The sequence below is a fragment of the Myotis nattereri genome (assembly GCF_964212035.1).
Source record: "Myotis nattereri genome assembly, chromosome: 2".
Lineage (NCBI taxonomy): Eukaryota > Metazoa > Chordata > Mammalia > Chiroptera > Vespertilionidae > Myotis > Myotis nattereri.
Window position 1 is genome coordinate 191,958,360 of NC_138076.1, and position 18,042 is coordinate 191,976,401.

General features: G+C 40.5%; 1 pseudogene across 1 annotated transcript; it reads right to left on the bottom strand.

Annotated features, from left to right (window-relative positions):
* Positions 1–16,990: 16,990 nt before the first annotated feature.
* Positions 16,991–17,525, bottom strand: LOC308513978 (tripartite motif-containing protein 5-like; annotated as a pseudogene). Its single transcript has one exon. The product of its transcript is annotated as a tripartite motif-containing protein 5-like (transcript).
* Between the last annotated feature and the right edge of the window lie 517 nt (positions 17,526–18,042).

Below are 18,042 nucleotides of genomic sequence, written 5' to 3' on the forward strand. Positions count from 1 at the left end.
GTAGAGGTTAAACAAAGGCAAGCTTTCAAAATAACGAAAGAGAATATGTCTTTATTTGCATGTTAGCAAATGAGAGCTCAGGGTTTTTTTCCTACCATTAAGTATGAGAAATTTCATTTTATGTTGAGAACATAGAGTACCTGGATTAGAGTGCAGCTAAATCTCTGGGAGAAAATTATTTTTATAAGGAGAGTTATGTGCCTGCCCATTAGCCTACCTGAGTGCTTTCTGACTTACTATTGAGCATGCAATTTTTAAAAAGAAATTAATTGCACATCCAAAAAACAAGTATACATACTATTTCAATGTGGTAAATCAAGAAATTATCAACATTCCAATTAGACATCAAAGCTCTCTCTTTGAAGACATGGTGAGTGCCTTGCATTGCTTCTTCACCATTTCAGTAAACACAGAATTTGTCATTGGTATTTTGGGAAATGGGTTCATAATACTGTGAACTATATTGACTGATTCAAGAAACAAAAGATCTTTTCAGTTGATTGAATCCTCACTGCTTTGGTGCTCTCCAGACTTTGTCTGATTTGGGTAATAATGATGAGTTAGTTTGCAAAGGATATTTATCCATCTTCACAGATGAATATAATGGAAGTTGTATTTATTATTCTTGCGGTTGTGGCCAATCATTTTAGTGACTGGTTTGCCACAGGCCTCAGCCTCTTTTATTTCTTAAGATAGCCAGTTTCTCAAATCCTGTTTTTCTTTGCCTGAAGCGTAGGTTGAAATGGTAGTTCTGGTAATGTTGCTGGGAGCATTAGTGTTCTTATCTTTAAATCTTCTATCCTATCCTATCTAATAGTAGAGAAACATGGTAATTAACCATAACTTCAATACCCCTTCCATTGGCTAATCAGAAGATATGCAAATTAGCTGCCAACCAAGATGGCGGCCAGCAGCCAAGCAGCTGAAGAGAACAGGAGGCTTGCTTGCTCCAGTGAAGGAGGAAGCCAAGGTTCCCTGCCTGCCGCTGCTGGCCTCTGAGCTTGCATTCTAAGCAATTATGTTGCAATTATAGAAGTTAAACAATCCCCAGAAACCTGCTTTCAGCCATCAGAGCTGGAGCGAGCAGGACCGCAACAGTGTTACAATTATAGAACCCAAACAAACCCAGATACCTGCTTTCAGCAGCCGAGGTCTCAGAGCTGGAGCTGAGCCTCAAAGCTAAAGCGGGCTCTCAGCTCCAGTGACAGCCATAGAAGGTAAATAAATCCCAGAATAAAAAAAAAAGAAAAAAAGGAGAGGTTGGGAGCTTCAGTCACCTGCCAGCCTGAAAATGGCCCTCAGCCCCTCACCCTGACTGGCCAGGCACCCCAGTGGGGACACTCACGCAGAAGGGGGTGTGACCAGCTTCAAACAGCCATCATCCCCTCATCCAGGCTGGCCAGGCACCCAAGCGGGACCCCTACCCTGATCCGGGACACCCTTCAGGGCAAACCAGCCAGCCCCCACCCATGCACCAGGCCTCTATCCTATATAGTAAAAGGGTAATATGCAAACTGACTCTAACAGCAGAAAGACTGAGAATGACTGGTCACTATGGCACACACTGACCACCAGGGGGCAGACTCTCAATGCAGGAGCTGCCCTCTGGTGGTCAGGTCGCTCTCACATGGGAGGAGCTCTGCTCAGCCACAAGCCAGGCTGATGGCTGCAAGTACAGCGGTGGTGGTGGGAGCCTCTCCTGCTTCCTCAGCAGCACTAAGAATGTCCAACTGCAGTTTAGGCCTGCTCCCCACTGGCAAGTGGACATCCCCCGAGGGCTGCCGGGCTGCCAGAGGGATGTCTGATTGCCATCTTAGGCCCAATGCCCTGGGGAGCGGGCCTAAGCCAGCAGGTGGTCATCCCCTGCCGGGTCCAAGACTGCGAGAGGGCACAGGCTGGGCGGAGGGACTCCTCCTCGCCCCTCAGTGAACAAATGTTTGTGCACCAGGCCTCTAGTCCTATCTAATAATAGACAAACATGGTAATTAACCGTAACTTCGCTACCCTTCCCATTGGCTAATGAGGGCGATATGCAAATTAACTACCAACCAAGATGGCGGCCGGCAGCCAAGCAGCTGAAGCGAACAGGAGGCTTGCTTGCTCCACTGATGGAGGAAGCCAACGTTCCCCGCCTGCCACTGCCGGCCTCTGAGCTGCAGTCTAAGAAACATTGTTGCAATTATAGAAGCTAAATAAGCTCCAGAAACCTGCTTTCAGCCAGCTTCTGCCTCAGAGTTTAGAGCGTCAATGATGGCAACAATGTTTCAATTATAGAAGCCAAACAAACCAAGATACTTGCTTTCAGCAGCCGAGGTCTCAGAGCTGGAGCTGAGCCTCAGGGCTAAAGCTGGCTCTCAGTTCCAGTGACAGCCATAGAAGGTAAATAAATCCCAGAATAAAAAAAAAACCACAAAAAACAGAAAAAAAGTAGAGGTTGGGAGCTTCAGTCACCCGCCAGCCTAAAAACAGTCCTCAGCCCCTCACCCAGACTGGCCAGGCATCCCAGTGGGGAACCCCACCCTGAAGGGGGTGTGACCAGCTGCAAACAGCCATCATCGCCTCATCCAGGTTGGCCAGGCACCCAAGCGGGAACTCCACCCTGATCCGGGACACTCTTCAGGGCAAACCAGCTGGCCCCCACCCGTGCACCAGGCCTCTACCCTATATAGTAAAAGGGTAATATGCCTCCCAGCACTGGGATCAGTGGAGCCGCGAGGCCTCCCAGCACCGGGATCAGCGGAGCAGCAATGCCTCCCAGCACTGGGATCGGCGGAGCTGCGAGGCCTCCTGGCCCCTGGAGCGGGATGACAGGGGGAAGCACCCAACACCCCCCCCCCCCCCCGATTGCCCTGTGGCTCTGTGTGTGACAGGGGGTGGGGCCACAACCTCCCTATCCGCCCTGCTCTGTTCGTGACAGGGGAAGGTGCCCCAACCCCCTGATTGGCCCTGCTCTGTGTGTGACAGGGGGCAGCACCCCAACCCCCTGATCGGCCGGCTCTGTATGTGACAGGGGTGGTGCCACAACCCCCTGATCTGCCCTGCTCTGTGCATGACAGGGGGTGGCACTGCAACCTCCCCATCACCCTGCCTTGAGTGTGACAGGGGGTGGCACCCCAACCCCCCAATCGTCCCTACCCTGAGTGTGACTGGGGGTGGCATCGCAACCTTCCGATCCGCCCTGCTCTGTGTATGACAGGGGGAGGCGCCCCAACTCCCCATTCGGCCCTACTCTGAGCTCGACCAGGGGCTGCACCTAGGGATTGGGCCTGCCCTCTGCCACCCGGAAGCGGGCCTAAGCCAGCAGGTTGTTATCTCCCGAGGGGTCCCAGACTGTGAGAGGGCACAAGTGGGGCTGAGGGACACTCCCCCTAGTATATATATAAAAGCCTAAGTGATCGAATGACCATTTGACCGGTCACTATGATGTGCACTGACCACCAGGGGGCAGACGCTCAATGTAGGAGCTGCCCCCTGGTGGTCAGTGTGTTCCCACAGTGGGCGCACTGCTCAGCTGGCTGATGGGCTCACAGTGAGTGCAGCTGTGGCAGCACGAGCCTCTCCCTCCATGTCGGCAGTGGAGGTAGGCGCAGCGGGCTGGATGAGCGTGATAGGTGCAGTGCCCTGCCCAGGCTCGGGCTCCTCCCCAGCTGCCTACTGCTTAGCACACTATTACACCCCCCAGGGGTCCTGGGTTGCCAGAGGGCGCAGACCAGGGTGAGAGACCCTACTGGTGCACAAATCCGTGCACCAGGTCTCTAGTACTATAATAAGTATGTATATTAATATCCAGATACATCCATGTGAAAGAAATAGGATTTTGAGTTCTAAAAGGAGCAACACTAAAAACATTTCTAAACTGATTGTGCTCACTCTTGGAGCTCTCATACCCTTTTCCATATTTTTTTTTTATCCTGTTCACCTTCTCCCTATGGAAACATCTCAAGAATATGAAGCACAGAGCAATGGGATTCAGAGGTCCTTGCCTCAAGGTCCATATAAGAGCCATGAAAAGTGTGATATCTTTCCTGTTACTATTTTTGTATTGTATTTCACCCTTCTTTGGGGTTCTTTTGTAATGTGTAATATCAAATATTTTAAAATGTTTATTTGAAATAGGCTCTTTTTTACGCTTATTTAATGTTAGTTACATGTATATAGATATGTGTATATTTAGCATATTTATAAAAATAAAAATAATGCAGTCAAGGCCTACATGGGGGTGGAGGGAGGCAAAGGGGGAGAAAATAAGGGGCATCTATAATAGAGTCAACAATAAAAAAATTAAGTGGATTATCTAATTATAAGAGGTTTTGCCAGCAACAAATGATATAAATAGTATATCAGTTCTTATTTCTTTGGAAAATTTTAATAAAAATGTAATAAAGTATACATGACAGACATATATTGACTAAAATTATGCATATCAGTTTTCCAATTGTAAGAATAAATTTATAAAAATTTGTTAGCAGTTTCTCAGAATCAAGAAACAACCTGTATATTCCTCACTTATTCCACTTTATTACCTTTACATTTAATGATTCATGATACATAAATATATACATTATCAGGAAACTGCAAATTTCTTTTCAACATTTTGTATAAATTGTCATATTAAACAAATCTTTTTTTTGAACAAATCTTTTATGAAACAAGTTATATCCAGCAACTTTGGGGAAGAATCAATGCTCTGTTAAATATGATAATTTTTACTTAGATTTTAAGTACTTTGACATATATTTAATATATTTTAATGTCATTTTTTACATAAGTCATTTTGTATTTCATATCTGTGTAAACTGATTTCAGTTTTTTTAGAGTGTAGAAAAAATGTCTTCTCTTTTTAAATACTTTTCTTGTTTTCTTTTGTAATTTAAGAATTTTAAAAGAATGGACATAAGACACTGGGGGGTAGGGGAGGCCAGGGGATTGTCAAGGGTGGGAAAAAAAAAAGACACATATGTAATACCCTTTGTAATACTTAAAGCAATAAAAAAAAAACATAAAAGACAAAAAAAATAAAAATAAAAAAAATTTTTAAAAGACTTTGGTCAATTTTATTGTATTGTTAAGTTATTGTTAATTCTGAATTTATCAGTACTTTCTTTTCATCCATTTAATATTACTTTTATTTTTTAAGTTAATTCTTATTTCTTCTCTTAGGCTTATTTTATTTCTCCTTTTTCTCATTGAGTTTATTTCTTAATTTATTTTCAATACTCATTCTTGTATGTATCTAAAATATCTTCCAGTTATTATGCCAACTAAAGCACATTAGTTTTTACATGTCTATTCAGACTATTTTATTTTCAGAATCATGGGTAAATTTAAGTTTTCTGTTTCACCTAAATATAATGTATATTTCAAGAATAGAAGTGGTTTGGTTTGTGTTTTGCTTCCACTTTTAAATTATTCTTTAAGGTTATAAAAGTAGATTCTATAATTTTATTTTATTTACTTTGTTTTCTTTAAATTTGTTTAGGCTGAAACCGGTTTGGCTCGGTGGATAGAGCGTCGGCCTGAGGACTGAAAGGTCCCAGGTTCGATTCCGGTCGGGGGCATGTACCTGGGTTGTGGGCACATCCCCAGTAGGAGATGTGCAGGAGGCAGCTGATCGATGTTTCTAACTCTCTATCCCTCTCCCTTCCTCTCTGTAAAAAATCAATAAAATATATTAAAAAAATACATAAATAAATAAATTTGTTTAGAAAAGAATACTTTTTTTTGCGTTACAACATTTTTTATTTATTGACTAGAGGCCCGATGCATGAAATTCATGCAAGGAACTCAGCCCTCATAGCCCTGGCCGGCCCTTGCAGCCCCTCGCAGCCTCGGCCAGCCCTCACAGCCCTGCCTTCATCTGAAGGTCGTCCAGAAGGTCGTTCAGCTGTTCAGTCTAATTAGCATATTAGTTCTTTATTATTAAGACTACAGACTCGATGCACAAAACTCATATAAGAATAGGCCTTCCTTCCCCTGGCTGCTGGCACCAGCTTCCCTCTGGCACCCGGGTCCTGGGCTTCCCTCTGGCCCTGGCTTCATCCAGAAGGATGTCCGGAATGGCATCCGGAATGATGTCTGGTCTAATTAGCATATTACCCTTTTATTATTATAGATAACGCTAAGAAAATAAAGAGTGGCATCTACACAGAAATATGCTACAAAGTTGTAGATATATACGCTCTGTAAAGCAATTACTCATTTTCCCTCAAGGGGAAAATCAGCATTGAATTATGCAAAACTGTAGGAATTTGAATTTCTTATAAAATGCAACTGACACATGGTGAGGCTTATCTTAATACTGATCTTATAAGCAAATACTGCCATAAGACTCCATTGTCCTCCTTTGCTTGTTTAGTAATATTTTTACTAAATGAAGGTCAAATAAAATGAAGGTCAGGTAATTTGAATAGAAAACAATTATAGGAAAATGGAATCATCACAAGTTAGATGCTATAAGCATTAACCAAAAAAGAAATTAAAGATTAAAATAATAATAATAATAATAATAATAATAATAGTAACCACCACCAAAAAAAATCTATTCTTTGCTCTGATCAGAATCTGAAAAAAACAACAACTCAGTGTATGAACAGTATTGTATTCACCATTCACATGGCTATCCTGTGTAGAGCTCATCTTTTGTATAAACCAGTTAGCTACAGTTGATTAGTAATAGGTATAGTAGTAGTTATGTAATAAAAAATGTTTAATTAAAGGGAAAAAGGGGGACATCTTCATAATGCCAACATTAAAACTTTTCAATAAAATAGTTAAGTTTTTATTTCAATATTTTACTGTTGATGCATAGTAAATTGATTGGCCCATCTAAGAATGGATTAAGAATTCAATTTGAATTTATTTTTGAACAAAGGAAAAATAACATTGATGAAAATCATGCATAAAATCAGAAGATCAAGTTGGTAAGTAGAACCCCAGCATCACATATATATTTTTCATCTACTCAGTTCAAAATGATTTAGTTTCAGCAAAACATGATTTATTATATTGAATTAAAATCATTAACATTTTATTGGTTTTGAAAATTTGTGCATTTTCAACTTGTATTTTCTTTATAGTTAGTAAAAGGGTACTAAGCATGTAGCACTTAAATGTCATTTTATGTTTCTACTAGAGGCCTGGTGCACAAAATTTGTGCATGGGAGGGGGGTCCTCTCAGCCCAGCCGCACCCTCTCCAATCCAGAACCCCTCGGGGGATGTCTGACTGCTGGTTTAGGCCTGATCCCGCAATCCAGGACCACTAGCTCCTAACCAGCCATTAGATTGTACCATCTAAGATGTCTCAGATGAGCCTTCAGATGCCTCTGCTCCCAGCCTTCATCTGATGACAACTAAATGAAAGGCCACATTAAGAGTTGCCTGGCCAAGCCCAGGTGATGTGCAGAACTATGAGAAAATGTAAGCTCCTCTTTTAATCCACTAATTTTGAGGGTCATTTGTGAGGTAAAAATAGACAGAGTAGATGGAGAAAGGAATAAAAAAATTTCATCAGCTTAATTCCAAAGCACAATGCAGCATGCAGATGATGTTTTATTGAGTTGTACACTTGAAACTTGTATGGTTTTATGAACCAATGTCAACACAATAAATTAAATAAAAAAAATAATTTAACAAATAAATAAATGCCTATATGACCAAATAAATAAATAAACTCAAAGCAAGAAAAGAGAACAAAAAGAAAAGAGGAAATGATAACTAATAGAACACTGTTTTTACTGGTATAAACAAGTCCAATGTTATCAGAAATTGCCATAAATTTAAATAAATTGATTTTACTTCCTATCAAAAGACAGAGTTTCATATTAAATAAGAAAAAATAATTATATTCTGTTTAAAACGCTAATGACAGATGAACTGAAAGGCCCACATCTTTAATTCCAAAAAAAGAAAAAAAGTTTCCATGGGAATTATGAGACTGAGGTTAGATGCATAGATTGCACGCCAAGTTCCTGAAAATTTCCAGCTCTATACCTTACTCTGTAATGTAGTGACTTACACTACAAAAGCTTTATAATCAGCAGTACAGGGGTTGCTCTTTCACCTACATGTTGGAGTATTTTATTGTGGTGAAAACTGGTGTCCGAGGTTCCTATTTCACAATTCAGATTTGTAAATCAAATGAAGCGCAGCTCCTTGGGAGAGGAGAAAGAATATTCATTCAAAAAGAGTGAAAATTAATCCATGCCTTTATTTACATGTTAGCAAATGAGAATTAGATCTTTCAGTCATCTCTCTCCACATAGAATCGTACAGTTTGTAGCTGACCATCTGGACCAAGACTGAAAATTCTTAGCAGAGCAGGTGGAAACGTTCAGTGAGTGTTATAGAAAGTGATTCCAGGGTCTTAACTGCAGATTTTTGGGTTTCACAGCTGAAAGGAAAAGCCACAGTAAAACACAAGGAGAAGAATACTACTGCATGATTAACTATATTATTTATGTCCTTATCTAGCAAATCATCTGGAAATTGGTCACTCAACAAACAATAGATCAGAATTTCCTCTTTGAAGCCATGTTGGAGAGAGTTTTTGTGATTATAACAAGTGGGGAATTTTTAATAGGAATTTTGGGGAATGGATTCATTGGACTCACAAATTGCATTGCCTGGGCTAGAAATCGGAAGTTATGCTTGGTTGACTTCATTCTCACCAGTTTGGCCTTCACCAGAATCAGCCTTTTGTGGCTAACAATTGTCAATTTGTTTTCAGTGCTGTCCTATCAGGAAATCCCTGCTACTATGGAAGGAAACCTTATTTGTTCTAGTTTCTGGATACTGGCCTCTCACCTGAGTACTTGGTTAACTACTTGTCTCGCTGTCTTTTATTTCCTGAAGATCGCCAATTTCTCCTCGCATTCTTTTGTTTGGCTAAAATGGAGAATTAACAAGGTAGTTTTCATGCTTCTGCTGGTATCTTTGCCCTTCCTGTTCCTGAGCCTTCCTTTGCCGTATCATTTTGGTATCATCTGGTATCATTTCCCCCCAAAACATGAGGGAAATATGACTGAGTTATTCAATGTGAGTACGAGTAAAAATTTAGATCAGGTTATCATGGTCATGATTGGGTCCCTCCCTCCTTTCTCTGTTTCCTTCATTTCCTTTTTCCTGTTGCTGCTTTCTTTGTGGAGACACACAAAACACGTTGAGCTCAACATTAGGAACTCCAGAGATGCCAGTATGGAGGCCCACACCAGAGCAATGAAAACTGTATTTTTCTTTCTTGTGCTCTCAGCACTGCAGCAATTTGCCTATTTCATGACATTTGGGGGATACTTTTTGCAACAGAACAAGCTGGTTGTGATGCTTGGTTATATGATAGGAATTTTATATCCTTCAGGGCACCCATATGTTGTGATTTTTGGAAACAGCCAAATGAGGAAAGCCTTCTTGTGGATTCCTTGGCACCTGAAGCAAGGCCTGAAAAGAAAGGTACTCTCGGCTACATAGGAAGGCCTGCAAGAGAAGTCAGCAAGACGTCTTCGTGGAATCTGCTTTGCTTCATTGGAGTCTTCAATTTGTGTGTGTAATGTATCACTGAGCATCATCTTTCTAGACCTGGATAGAACACTGATCTAGTAACTAGGAAAAAAATATGAAGAGAAAATATTATCTTTCTGAGCTGTTAAAACATATATATATATATATATATATATATATATATATATATATATATATAAATGTATATATATATAAATGTATATATGTGTGAATATAAATATATACATCTACAGAAGTGAGATGTCAAAAATTAAACAAAAGTCAACAAAATTGAATGGGTGGGTGTAGTAAGATCTAACAGAGAGAAAAGTTAAACAGAAAAAAATATTCAAAAAACACCTGTAAATCACTATTATTAACATGGAGTCATTCACAAAAGTCAGTAGGTCAATATGGATGGACATGTAAACTGTCATTCAGGATTCCCAATTCATATTAATGTGTTAGTACCTAAAACTATTTAGTTCCTTTAGGTAACCACCTCATCTCTGTCATAATACAAATTTAGCCATTAAATTCATGTTTTGGTCATCTTTTACACTAAATTGTATTTTTGAGTATTTTTGTCACCAATGTAACTGCAGAAATGAGATAGTCTACAATTCATTGAAACTGTTAAAATCCTTTTGTAATAGCCAGTATAGCTGGAAATTTGGTTGTAATAAAATCCTACATAATAAAAGCCTATATAATAAAAGCCTAAAATGCAACTGCTCGCTATGATGTCCACTGACCACCAGGGGACGCGTGGAACATGGCAGATGTTGGCGATGTGGCCCTGGCAGTGGGCGGCAGTGGAGGCACTGCCAGCCCCAATAAGCCCCAATGAGAGCGGGACTGTGGCGTTATGGTGGAGCAGGTGAGTGGGTGGTGCCAGGCCAAGGCAGGTGCAAGCCAGGACCTGATCTCCCTGCCCATCATTTCGCAGACGGTGACCAGCAGCCGGCAGGCCCTGATCACCTGATTTGGGCCAGCCCAGTCTGGGATGAAGAACTGGGGATGGGTGGTGGCAACCAACTTCCCACGACGACCAGGTGGGGGGTTGTGACCTCTCGCAGGCTACCTAGGGGTGGGGGTGACGGGGACGGAGGTGCAGTGAGAATACGGGGTGTCGGCTGAGCTCACTCTCACTCCTCCTGCTACCCTCCCCCTGGACGCCAGGGCTCGAGTGCCGGGGAAGCTTCCATGCTCAGGTGCTGGGCACCCGAGAGGAGCCCGCCCTGCACCCCTGTGGCCTCTTCCGGGTGAGCTGGGCCACAGCCACCAGGACTGAAGGGGCCAGTCAGGCACCCTGTGGGTTGGCACATGAGCCAGTCTGTGAGGCTGGCTGGGAGACAGCGTGCTGCCCGCTCGGCTTCTGCTGGGTGGCCCAGAGTCCCACACTGTGCCCCAGCCCGCAGTGTTCGGACATGCTCACCACATCTCCACGTGTGGACTCGCGCACCATGACTTAGGTGGAGGGGGTCATGCGGGGGCCCAGGGCCCAGCTGCTGTCCAAAGCCCAGAGGCCAGCTGGGACCTGCCCTTTCACGCCAGATGCTCATGCTTGGAATGCCAGCCAGGCCTAGGGACTGCACCCGTGCACGATTGTGCGCACCAGGCCTCTAGTATTGTATTGTCACATCTAGAATGCACATCAAAATACCCATAAAGAAGTGTGATGAGTAAAGATATATTGGCTATACATTAAAAATTGCTCAAAGTGGGTAAGGGGCACATTAGATTTATTGTATTGTTTGTTTTCTTTACATTTATATCTATTGAATATTTTTCATAATAAAAAGTCAAATAAAAGTTATTAAAATGGAAATGTTCTTTGTTTATATCTCAGTTTTTTCCTATCATAAAATGTAGATATGAAAGAGGAAAAACATTAAGTGCAATAAATAAACTAATTTCTTGGAAATGTTTGTTTTATAAGTTATGCCTGGTAAGCTAAAGCTATAAACATGTCTTTAGATCATTTTCACTACATTTATATACGCACAATCCCCACTACTTACCTTAAGGAGGATTCCTCCAATGAAAATCAGAACAGTGGTGCAAATGCAGACAAGACCACTATATTACACAAAAAAATTCAGAATTTGCCACTTTCTTATGCCATCCTCCCAAGATGGGGACATTATAGGAAAGGGATGAAGTCTCTGATTAGTTTCATATGGTGCTACAAATCACAGAGTCAAGAAGAGGCTACTTGGGCCCTCGCCGGTTTTGCTCAGTGAATAGAGTGCTGGCCTGCTGACCAAAGGGTCCTGGGTTCTTTTCCAGTCAAGGGCACTTACCTTGGTTACAGGCTCCTTCCCAGTCTGGGCCCTAGTCAGGGCGCACGAGGGAGGCAACCAATCAATGTGTTCCTCTCACACTGATGTTTCTCTCTGTCTTTCCCTCTCTTTCACTCTCCCTAAATATCAATGGAAAAATATCCCCATGTAAGGATTAACCAGAAAAAAAAAGAGAGAACACTTGGTAGGAATTTTCATTTTCTGTTGAAGATTTTATTCTCAAGGAAGCACCTGCAAGTTTCTTGATAACTAAGGGTTTCCCATGAAACGAAACAAAGGGCTGGCTGTTTAAAGCTTGTTTACTATAGATTTTTTGAGAATGAAAAAGTGAGAAAGAGAAGGAATGAAAGGGAAGATAGAGGCAACTGGACCCCAAGAGTGAGCCCTATTCTGGGTCCCTCAGCCCAGCCTGCACCCTCTCCAATCTGGGACCCCTCAGGGGATGTTTGACTACCGGCAGTCAGACATCCCTCTCGCAGTCTGGGACCACTGGCTCCTAACTGCTCACCTGCCTGCCTGCCTTCCTGATCACCTCTAATGGCCTCTGCCTGACAACCCCTAACCACCTCTGCCTCCTGGCCTGATCACCCCTAGTTGCTCCCCTGCTGACCTGATCACCCCTAAAGGCTCCCCTGCCTGACTGGTCACCCCTAACCACCTCTGCCTGCTGGCCTGATTGACCCTAACTGCCCTCCCCTGCTGACCTGGTCACCCCTAACCGCCTCTGCCTCGGCCCCCACCACCATGGCTTTGTGCGGAAGGACGTCCAGATGGATGTCCAGAAGATGTCCAGTCTAATTAGCATATTACCCTTTTATTAGTATATTTTCCATCAAATTCAAGAAAACAGTACTATGAAAGAAGAGAACAAATATGAGATACTATAACAGCAAAAACATATAAAAAGGGAAATTGAACAAAATAAAACCAGTGCCATGGAAACATGGAGCAGACTGACAGCTTTCAGAGGGGACTGGATAAAAGAAGGTGAAGAGATTAGCCAAAGAACATATAGGCATACCCATGGACACAGAAAACAGTGTGGTGATGGCCAGAGGGAAGGGGGCAAAGGCTGGGTGGAAGTGGGCAAAAAGGAGAAAATGGGAACATCTGTAACAGGGTCAACAATAAAAATAAAGTTATTTTACAAAAGGGAAATTAGAAAGGGGCAAACAAACAAACAAAAAAAGCTGAATAAAATGGGAAACTAAACTAAACACAACAGAATCTTAAAAACAATACATTATGGTATACAATTATCAATATTATAGATCAAGGGTCAGAAAATATAGCCTTATAGGACCTTAACTTAAGATTAATAAAGGAGCATTGTTAGAATATGGTAGCAATTAAACACATGGACTTTGTCTACATTTTTAAAAATATCCAAAGGTAATAAAAAAATATTGACCAGTTACCAGCTTACAAAACAAAACCCAACCTTTACCCTTCCCCAAAATACAGAAATGTTAAGAATAAAACATGCACATGTGCACTTGTGTATATCCTTAATTTGAGTATATTTTACAGTTCAATGAATACTTGATTAAAATCTTTGTTGACTGAAATTTTGTTGAATGAATACTACAAATCTTCTTGAATTCTATTTATAATTCTTTAAAGACAATGTTTGAAAAGATGCTAAATCTATAAATATTTGAGAATATACTTACATTATTTATAATCATTTGTTTCCCAATTTAGAAACATTATTTCTGATGTTATTCAAATCTTCCATTTATCTTTCAGTTAAATCTTCTACATTTAAATAGATCATTTCTAGGCTGATTACTCATTTGCATGTATTTTTCCTGTTTTATTCTCTTTTTGTACACTTAGAAAATATTTTTATATGAATTTGTTAGGATTTTACTAATGTAATCTAACGTAATTATACATTGCTCAGCAACATTGAGAATATGGTTTACATGTGCGTCTTCCAAAATTTATCAAGACTTCCTTTGTGATCTATAGCATATTTAATACTAGTGTTCATTCCACTTTACTGGAATCATTCTCTCATTTGGGAAAGCAAGAATATATGTAGTTTTATGGAGGGGGGTGTAAGTTGCATAAGATATGTATAGTTTTGACTTTTGCAAACATTTTTAGTTCATAGTTTTTTGCCTATTGCCAACATGCTTTAATGCAAAGAAAACAACATAAATATTTTCAAACACACATATACATAAATGTTTATCAACATAGAAGCTGAAATCGTATATCAATGGTTCTCAACCACTGTGATTTTTGACTCCTCCTGGGACATTTGTCAAAGTCAGAAGACGTTTTAGTAGTCACAGTTGGGGAAGTGCTACTAGCATCTTGTGACCAGGGATGCTGCCAAATGACCTACAATTAAAACAAAGAATTATTTAACCAAAAATGCCAGTGTCTGAGATTGGGAAACCCTGCAGTGCACAGTTGGAAACATCATAAACTTCAAGAGAAGGGGAATTATTAAGAAGTCAACATAAAAATAATTGACTCTTAAACAATCATGATAGAGAAACATATTAATATGAGAAAATGACAATTATATGTTTCTTAGTAGGAAATTATTCCACATGTTTCTCACAAAGTATGTAAAACTTCAAAGTTGTAAAACAAAATGTTGACAATGGCTCTTTTAAAAAAGCTTTTTGGGTGATTTCCAAGTTTCTGCATAGATCATGACTATTGAATATTTTTAAAGTTATTTTAAAATTTTCCTTTCCAAAGTAGTTTTCAGATGCCTGAGATTTATTTACCATGAAAGCTTTACCTACTTTGCATAAAATTTTGGTTCCTGGTAAAATGGAAATTCTCTTTATGTCTGTATGTGTGTGGCATTTGTATCTTATTTGTGTAGTAACTCTGGAAGTGAGTTTTCTTTGAAAAGAGAATAGAGAAAATTGAAGGGTTTTGGTAAAGTTAAAATAAAATGTTCCTTTAACCAAGAAAAAAAATTGAGATATTCAAATTAATGAATACAAATTATATAAGTAGTTAGTAAAGCTGCACAACTCTAAAAACCCTGTTATCTTCCTAAAAGTCCCTTCTCTCATTCTAACCTCTGGTAACTCAATGAGTATTTGAAAGTGTCTTGTTTGTTTTTTAATTTTCAGTAAGTTAGGTTTTTCTTTAGTTATCTTTTTGTTACTTAAATTTTTCCTAGTTTTATTGAAATATTATTGATATGTTATTGATATATAAAAATAAATATAAGGTATATAATGTAATGATTAGATACATGTATATATTGCAAAATGATTACCACAATAAAGGTTAGTAAACATCTCTATCCTTTCACATAGTAATTGTGTGTGTGTGTGTGTGTGTGTGTGCGTGTGTGGTGATAACATTTTAAGATCTACTCTCTAAGCAACTTACAAGCATATAATACAGTGTTGTTACTTATAGCCATTATGCTGTACATTAGACACCCAGAACGTAATCATCTTATACCTGAGACTTTGTACCCCTTTACTAAAATCTCTCTATTCCTGGCGCCCTGGAAACTACCATTCTACTCTCTAATTTTATGATTTGACTGTGTTAGATTCCCCATATAAGTGAGAACATGCAGTATTTGGCTTTCTCTGGCTGGCTTATTTTACTTAGCATAATGCCCTCAAGGCCTATCCATGCTGTTGCTAAAGGCCAGATTTCCTTCTTTCTCATGACTGAATAATATTTATATATATTATATATCACATCTTCTTTATCCATTCATCTGGTGACAGATAGGCTGTTTCTATTGTAAATAATGCTACAGTGAACATGGGAGTGCAGATATCTCTTCCAGATAGTGTTTTTATTTCCTTTGGATAAATACCCAGAAGTGGGATTGTCCTATTTTTAAAATTTTGAGAAACCTCCGTACTGTTTTCCAAATTAGTTGTACCAATTCACATTCCTACCAACAGTGCACAAGAGTTTCCTTTTCTCCACATCCTCAGCAGCGTTCATCATCTCTTGTCTTTTTGATAAAAGCCATTTTAACAAGTGTGAGGTGATATCTCATTGTGGTTTAGATCTGCATTTTGCTGATAATTAATGTCGGTTATTGAATTTGATGTTATCAGTTTGTACTTAGGGAACATACTCTGAATGTTTTTACTCATGTAACACTTGTGGGATTTTTTTTAGCCTCACATATGGTCAATTCTGGTAAAAAAAAATAGTTTATGTATACTTGAAAAGTATATAAATTATTCCATTGTTGGATACATCAAGTTTGTTAATTGTATTGTTCAGATTTTCTTTGTCTTTATTGATTTTGAGTCCATGTGCATTATGAGCTCTTAAGTTATATGTTTTAAAGGCTTTCATCTGATTATAGATTTGCCTTTTCTCTTTGCAAGAAAAGAGAAAATGTTGGGGTGGGGGGGGGGAGGCAGCTAAGCTCAGTACATGCGTACCCAAGGCCAGAGGCACTACAAAAAAGTGGGTGAAGGTGTAAGAGATTTAAGAGCTTAGAGAACATAGTCTCATGGGGCCAGCACATTTCATAAGATTGAAATATGGAACAATTTCCTGAAAAAAAGGAGCATGGATAGGATTTATACATGAGAAACCCATGGTTTGTAACATTAAAAAATGAAACAGTGCAGGCACTGTAGTCTAGGAACCCCAACACAATGGGGAGGGACAGTAAGAAGAAAGAAAGGAGGAGATTAAGGTCCAGGGATTGGCAAAACCCACAAAATCCTTATATTCAAACTGATTCTATAATCCTATAACCCAGTAGCCAAATTTAGGTTAATATCTAGCGTAACCTTGTTAAAAACTATTAATGTTACGTTTTGCACAATATACTCCCAAGATCCAGGAGCATTTCTCTGACACATCTACCTCCTAGTAATGCTTCCCTGATGGAATAAACGGTGAGCCCAGGACATTGCAATCCTTACAATCGTCTTCCCGAGAAGCGAGTGGCTCCTATACAATGGTCTTCCAACCTAACACTCTCACTTGTCTCGGATTCGCAGAAATCATCATCTGGATTATTCTAGGGAAGGTTGACGGTAATACAACTCTCACATCAGGAAATCTGGAGAGAGTGTCTGGCTTCTTCAGAGTGAAGCTCTTAATCCTTTTTATGATGCCGTTCACATTCTGCAGCATCGCTACTGTGGACCCCTGCAAGGGATGCTCCGGATCTGAGATGAGATCCCGCAACAACTGCCTGTGATGGAACAGCACGCTCTCAGCCCGAGCAGGTCAGAGAGGTCACCCCCTCCTCTATCTCCAGCTTTTGCAGCTCCGTCTGTTCCTCACGATCGTGGATTCCTCTCAGTTGTTTAAGATCATCTTGGACATATTTTCTCTTCCAGGAAGCTGTCTCTTCTTTGAGGTCAGCTATCAGTATCTCAGTTTCCTTCTGCTCTGCCCTCAGTGTATCCAGAGCTTCCCGGAGCTCATGCTGGCACAACTGGGCAATGTTCTCCTCGAGGCATATGTGGTGACCACGGTGCTCTCGAGACGGCTCACAAAGCCAGCACATGACCTTCCCATGCTCCTTGCAGCAGAGCTGGAGTTTCTCTCCGTGATGCTCACAGAGACATCTCCTTTTGTGAGCTCAACTTGACTTCCCTAAGCGCCTTCACGATGTTGGACGCAGGTTCTCAGGCTGGTAACTGATCCGGCACACAGGGCAGCTACTTCCTTTTGGGCTGATCATGGACTCTGTTGTTTGCAGTGATGCAGGCTTGGCAGAAGCTGTGCCCATATTCCAGGATCATGGTGGTGTTTTCTGTTTGTTTGTTTGTTTGTTTGTTTGTTTGTTTTTAGGAGATCCAAGCAGATGGGGCAGGTCACCTCCTTCTTTATGTTCACCAGGATTCCCAAGCCATCGCAGCTGCTCCCCTGCTGCTTCCTACCTGTTCTGATATGAGACTCCTCTTGCTCACTGATCTCTGCTTATTCTGGAGTTTCAGCATGAGGAGCAGAGGTGGTGAATCCTTGCCTGAGGTCCTCAAAGAGGATCTTCTATAATTATACTTTTATTTCTATAAGTTTTGTCCCTAAATTTCCCATTTCTTTCTGACAGTCTCTTATTGCTATTCTCTGAAATTACATTATTTACTTTTTTAAAGTAGTTCATACAAAGCTCTTATAGCTACAGATATTCTTATCTGTCAGTTTTAGTATTGGCAACCCATGTGAAGTCCATGTTTGCTGCTTGTTTATGTTTGTTTTGCCTTGCTAACTATCGTTCATAGTTTATTTCTATGTTTGATGCTATTTCATTTTAAGGTC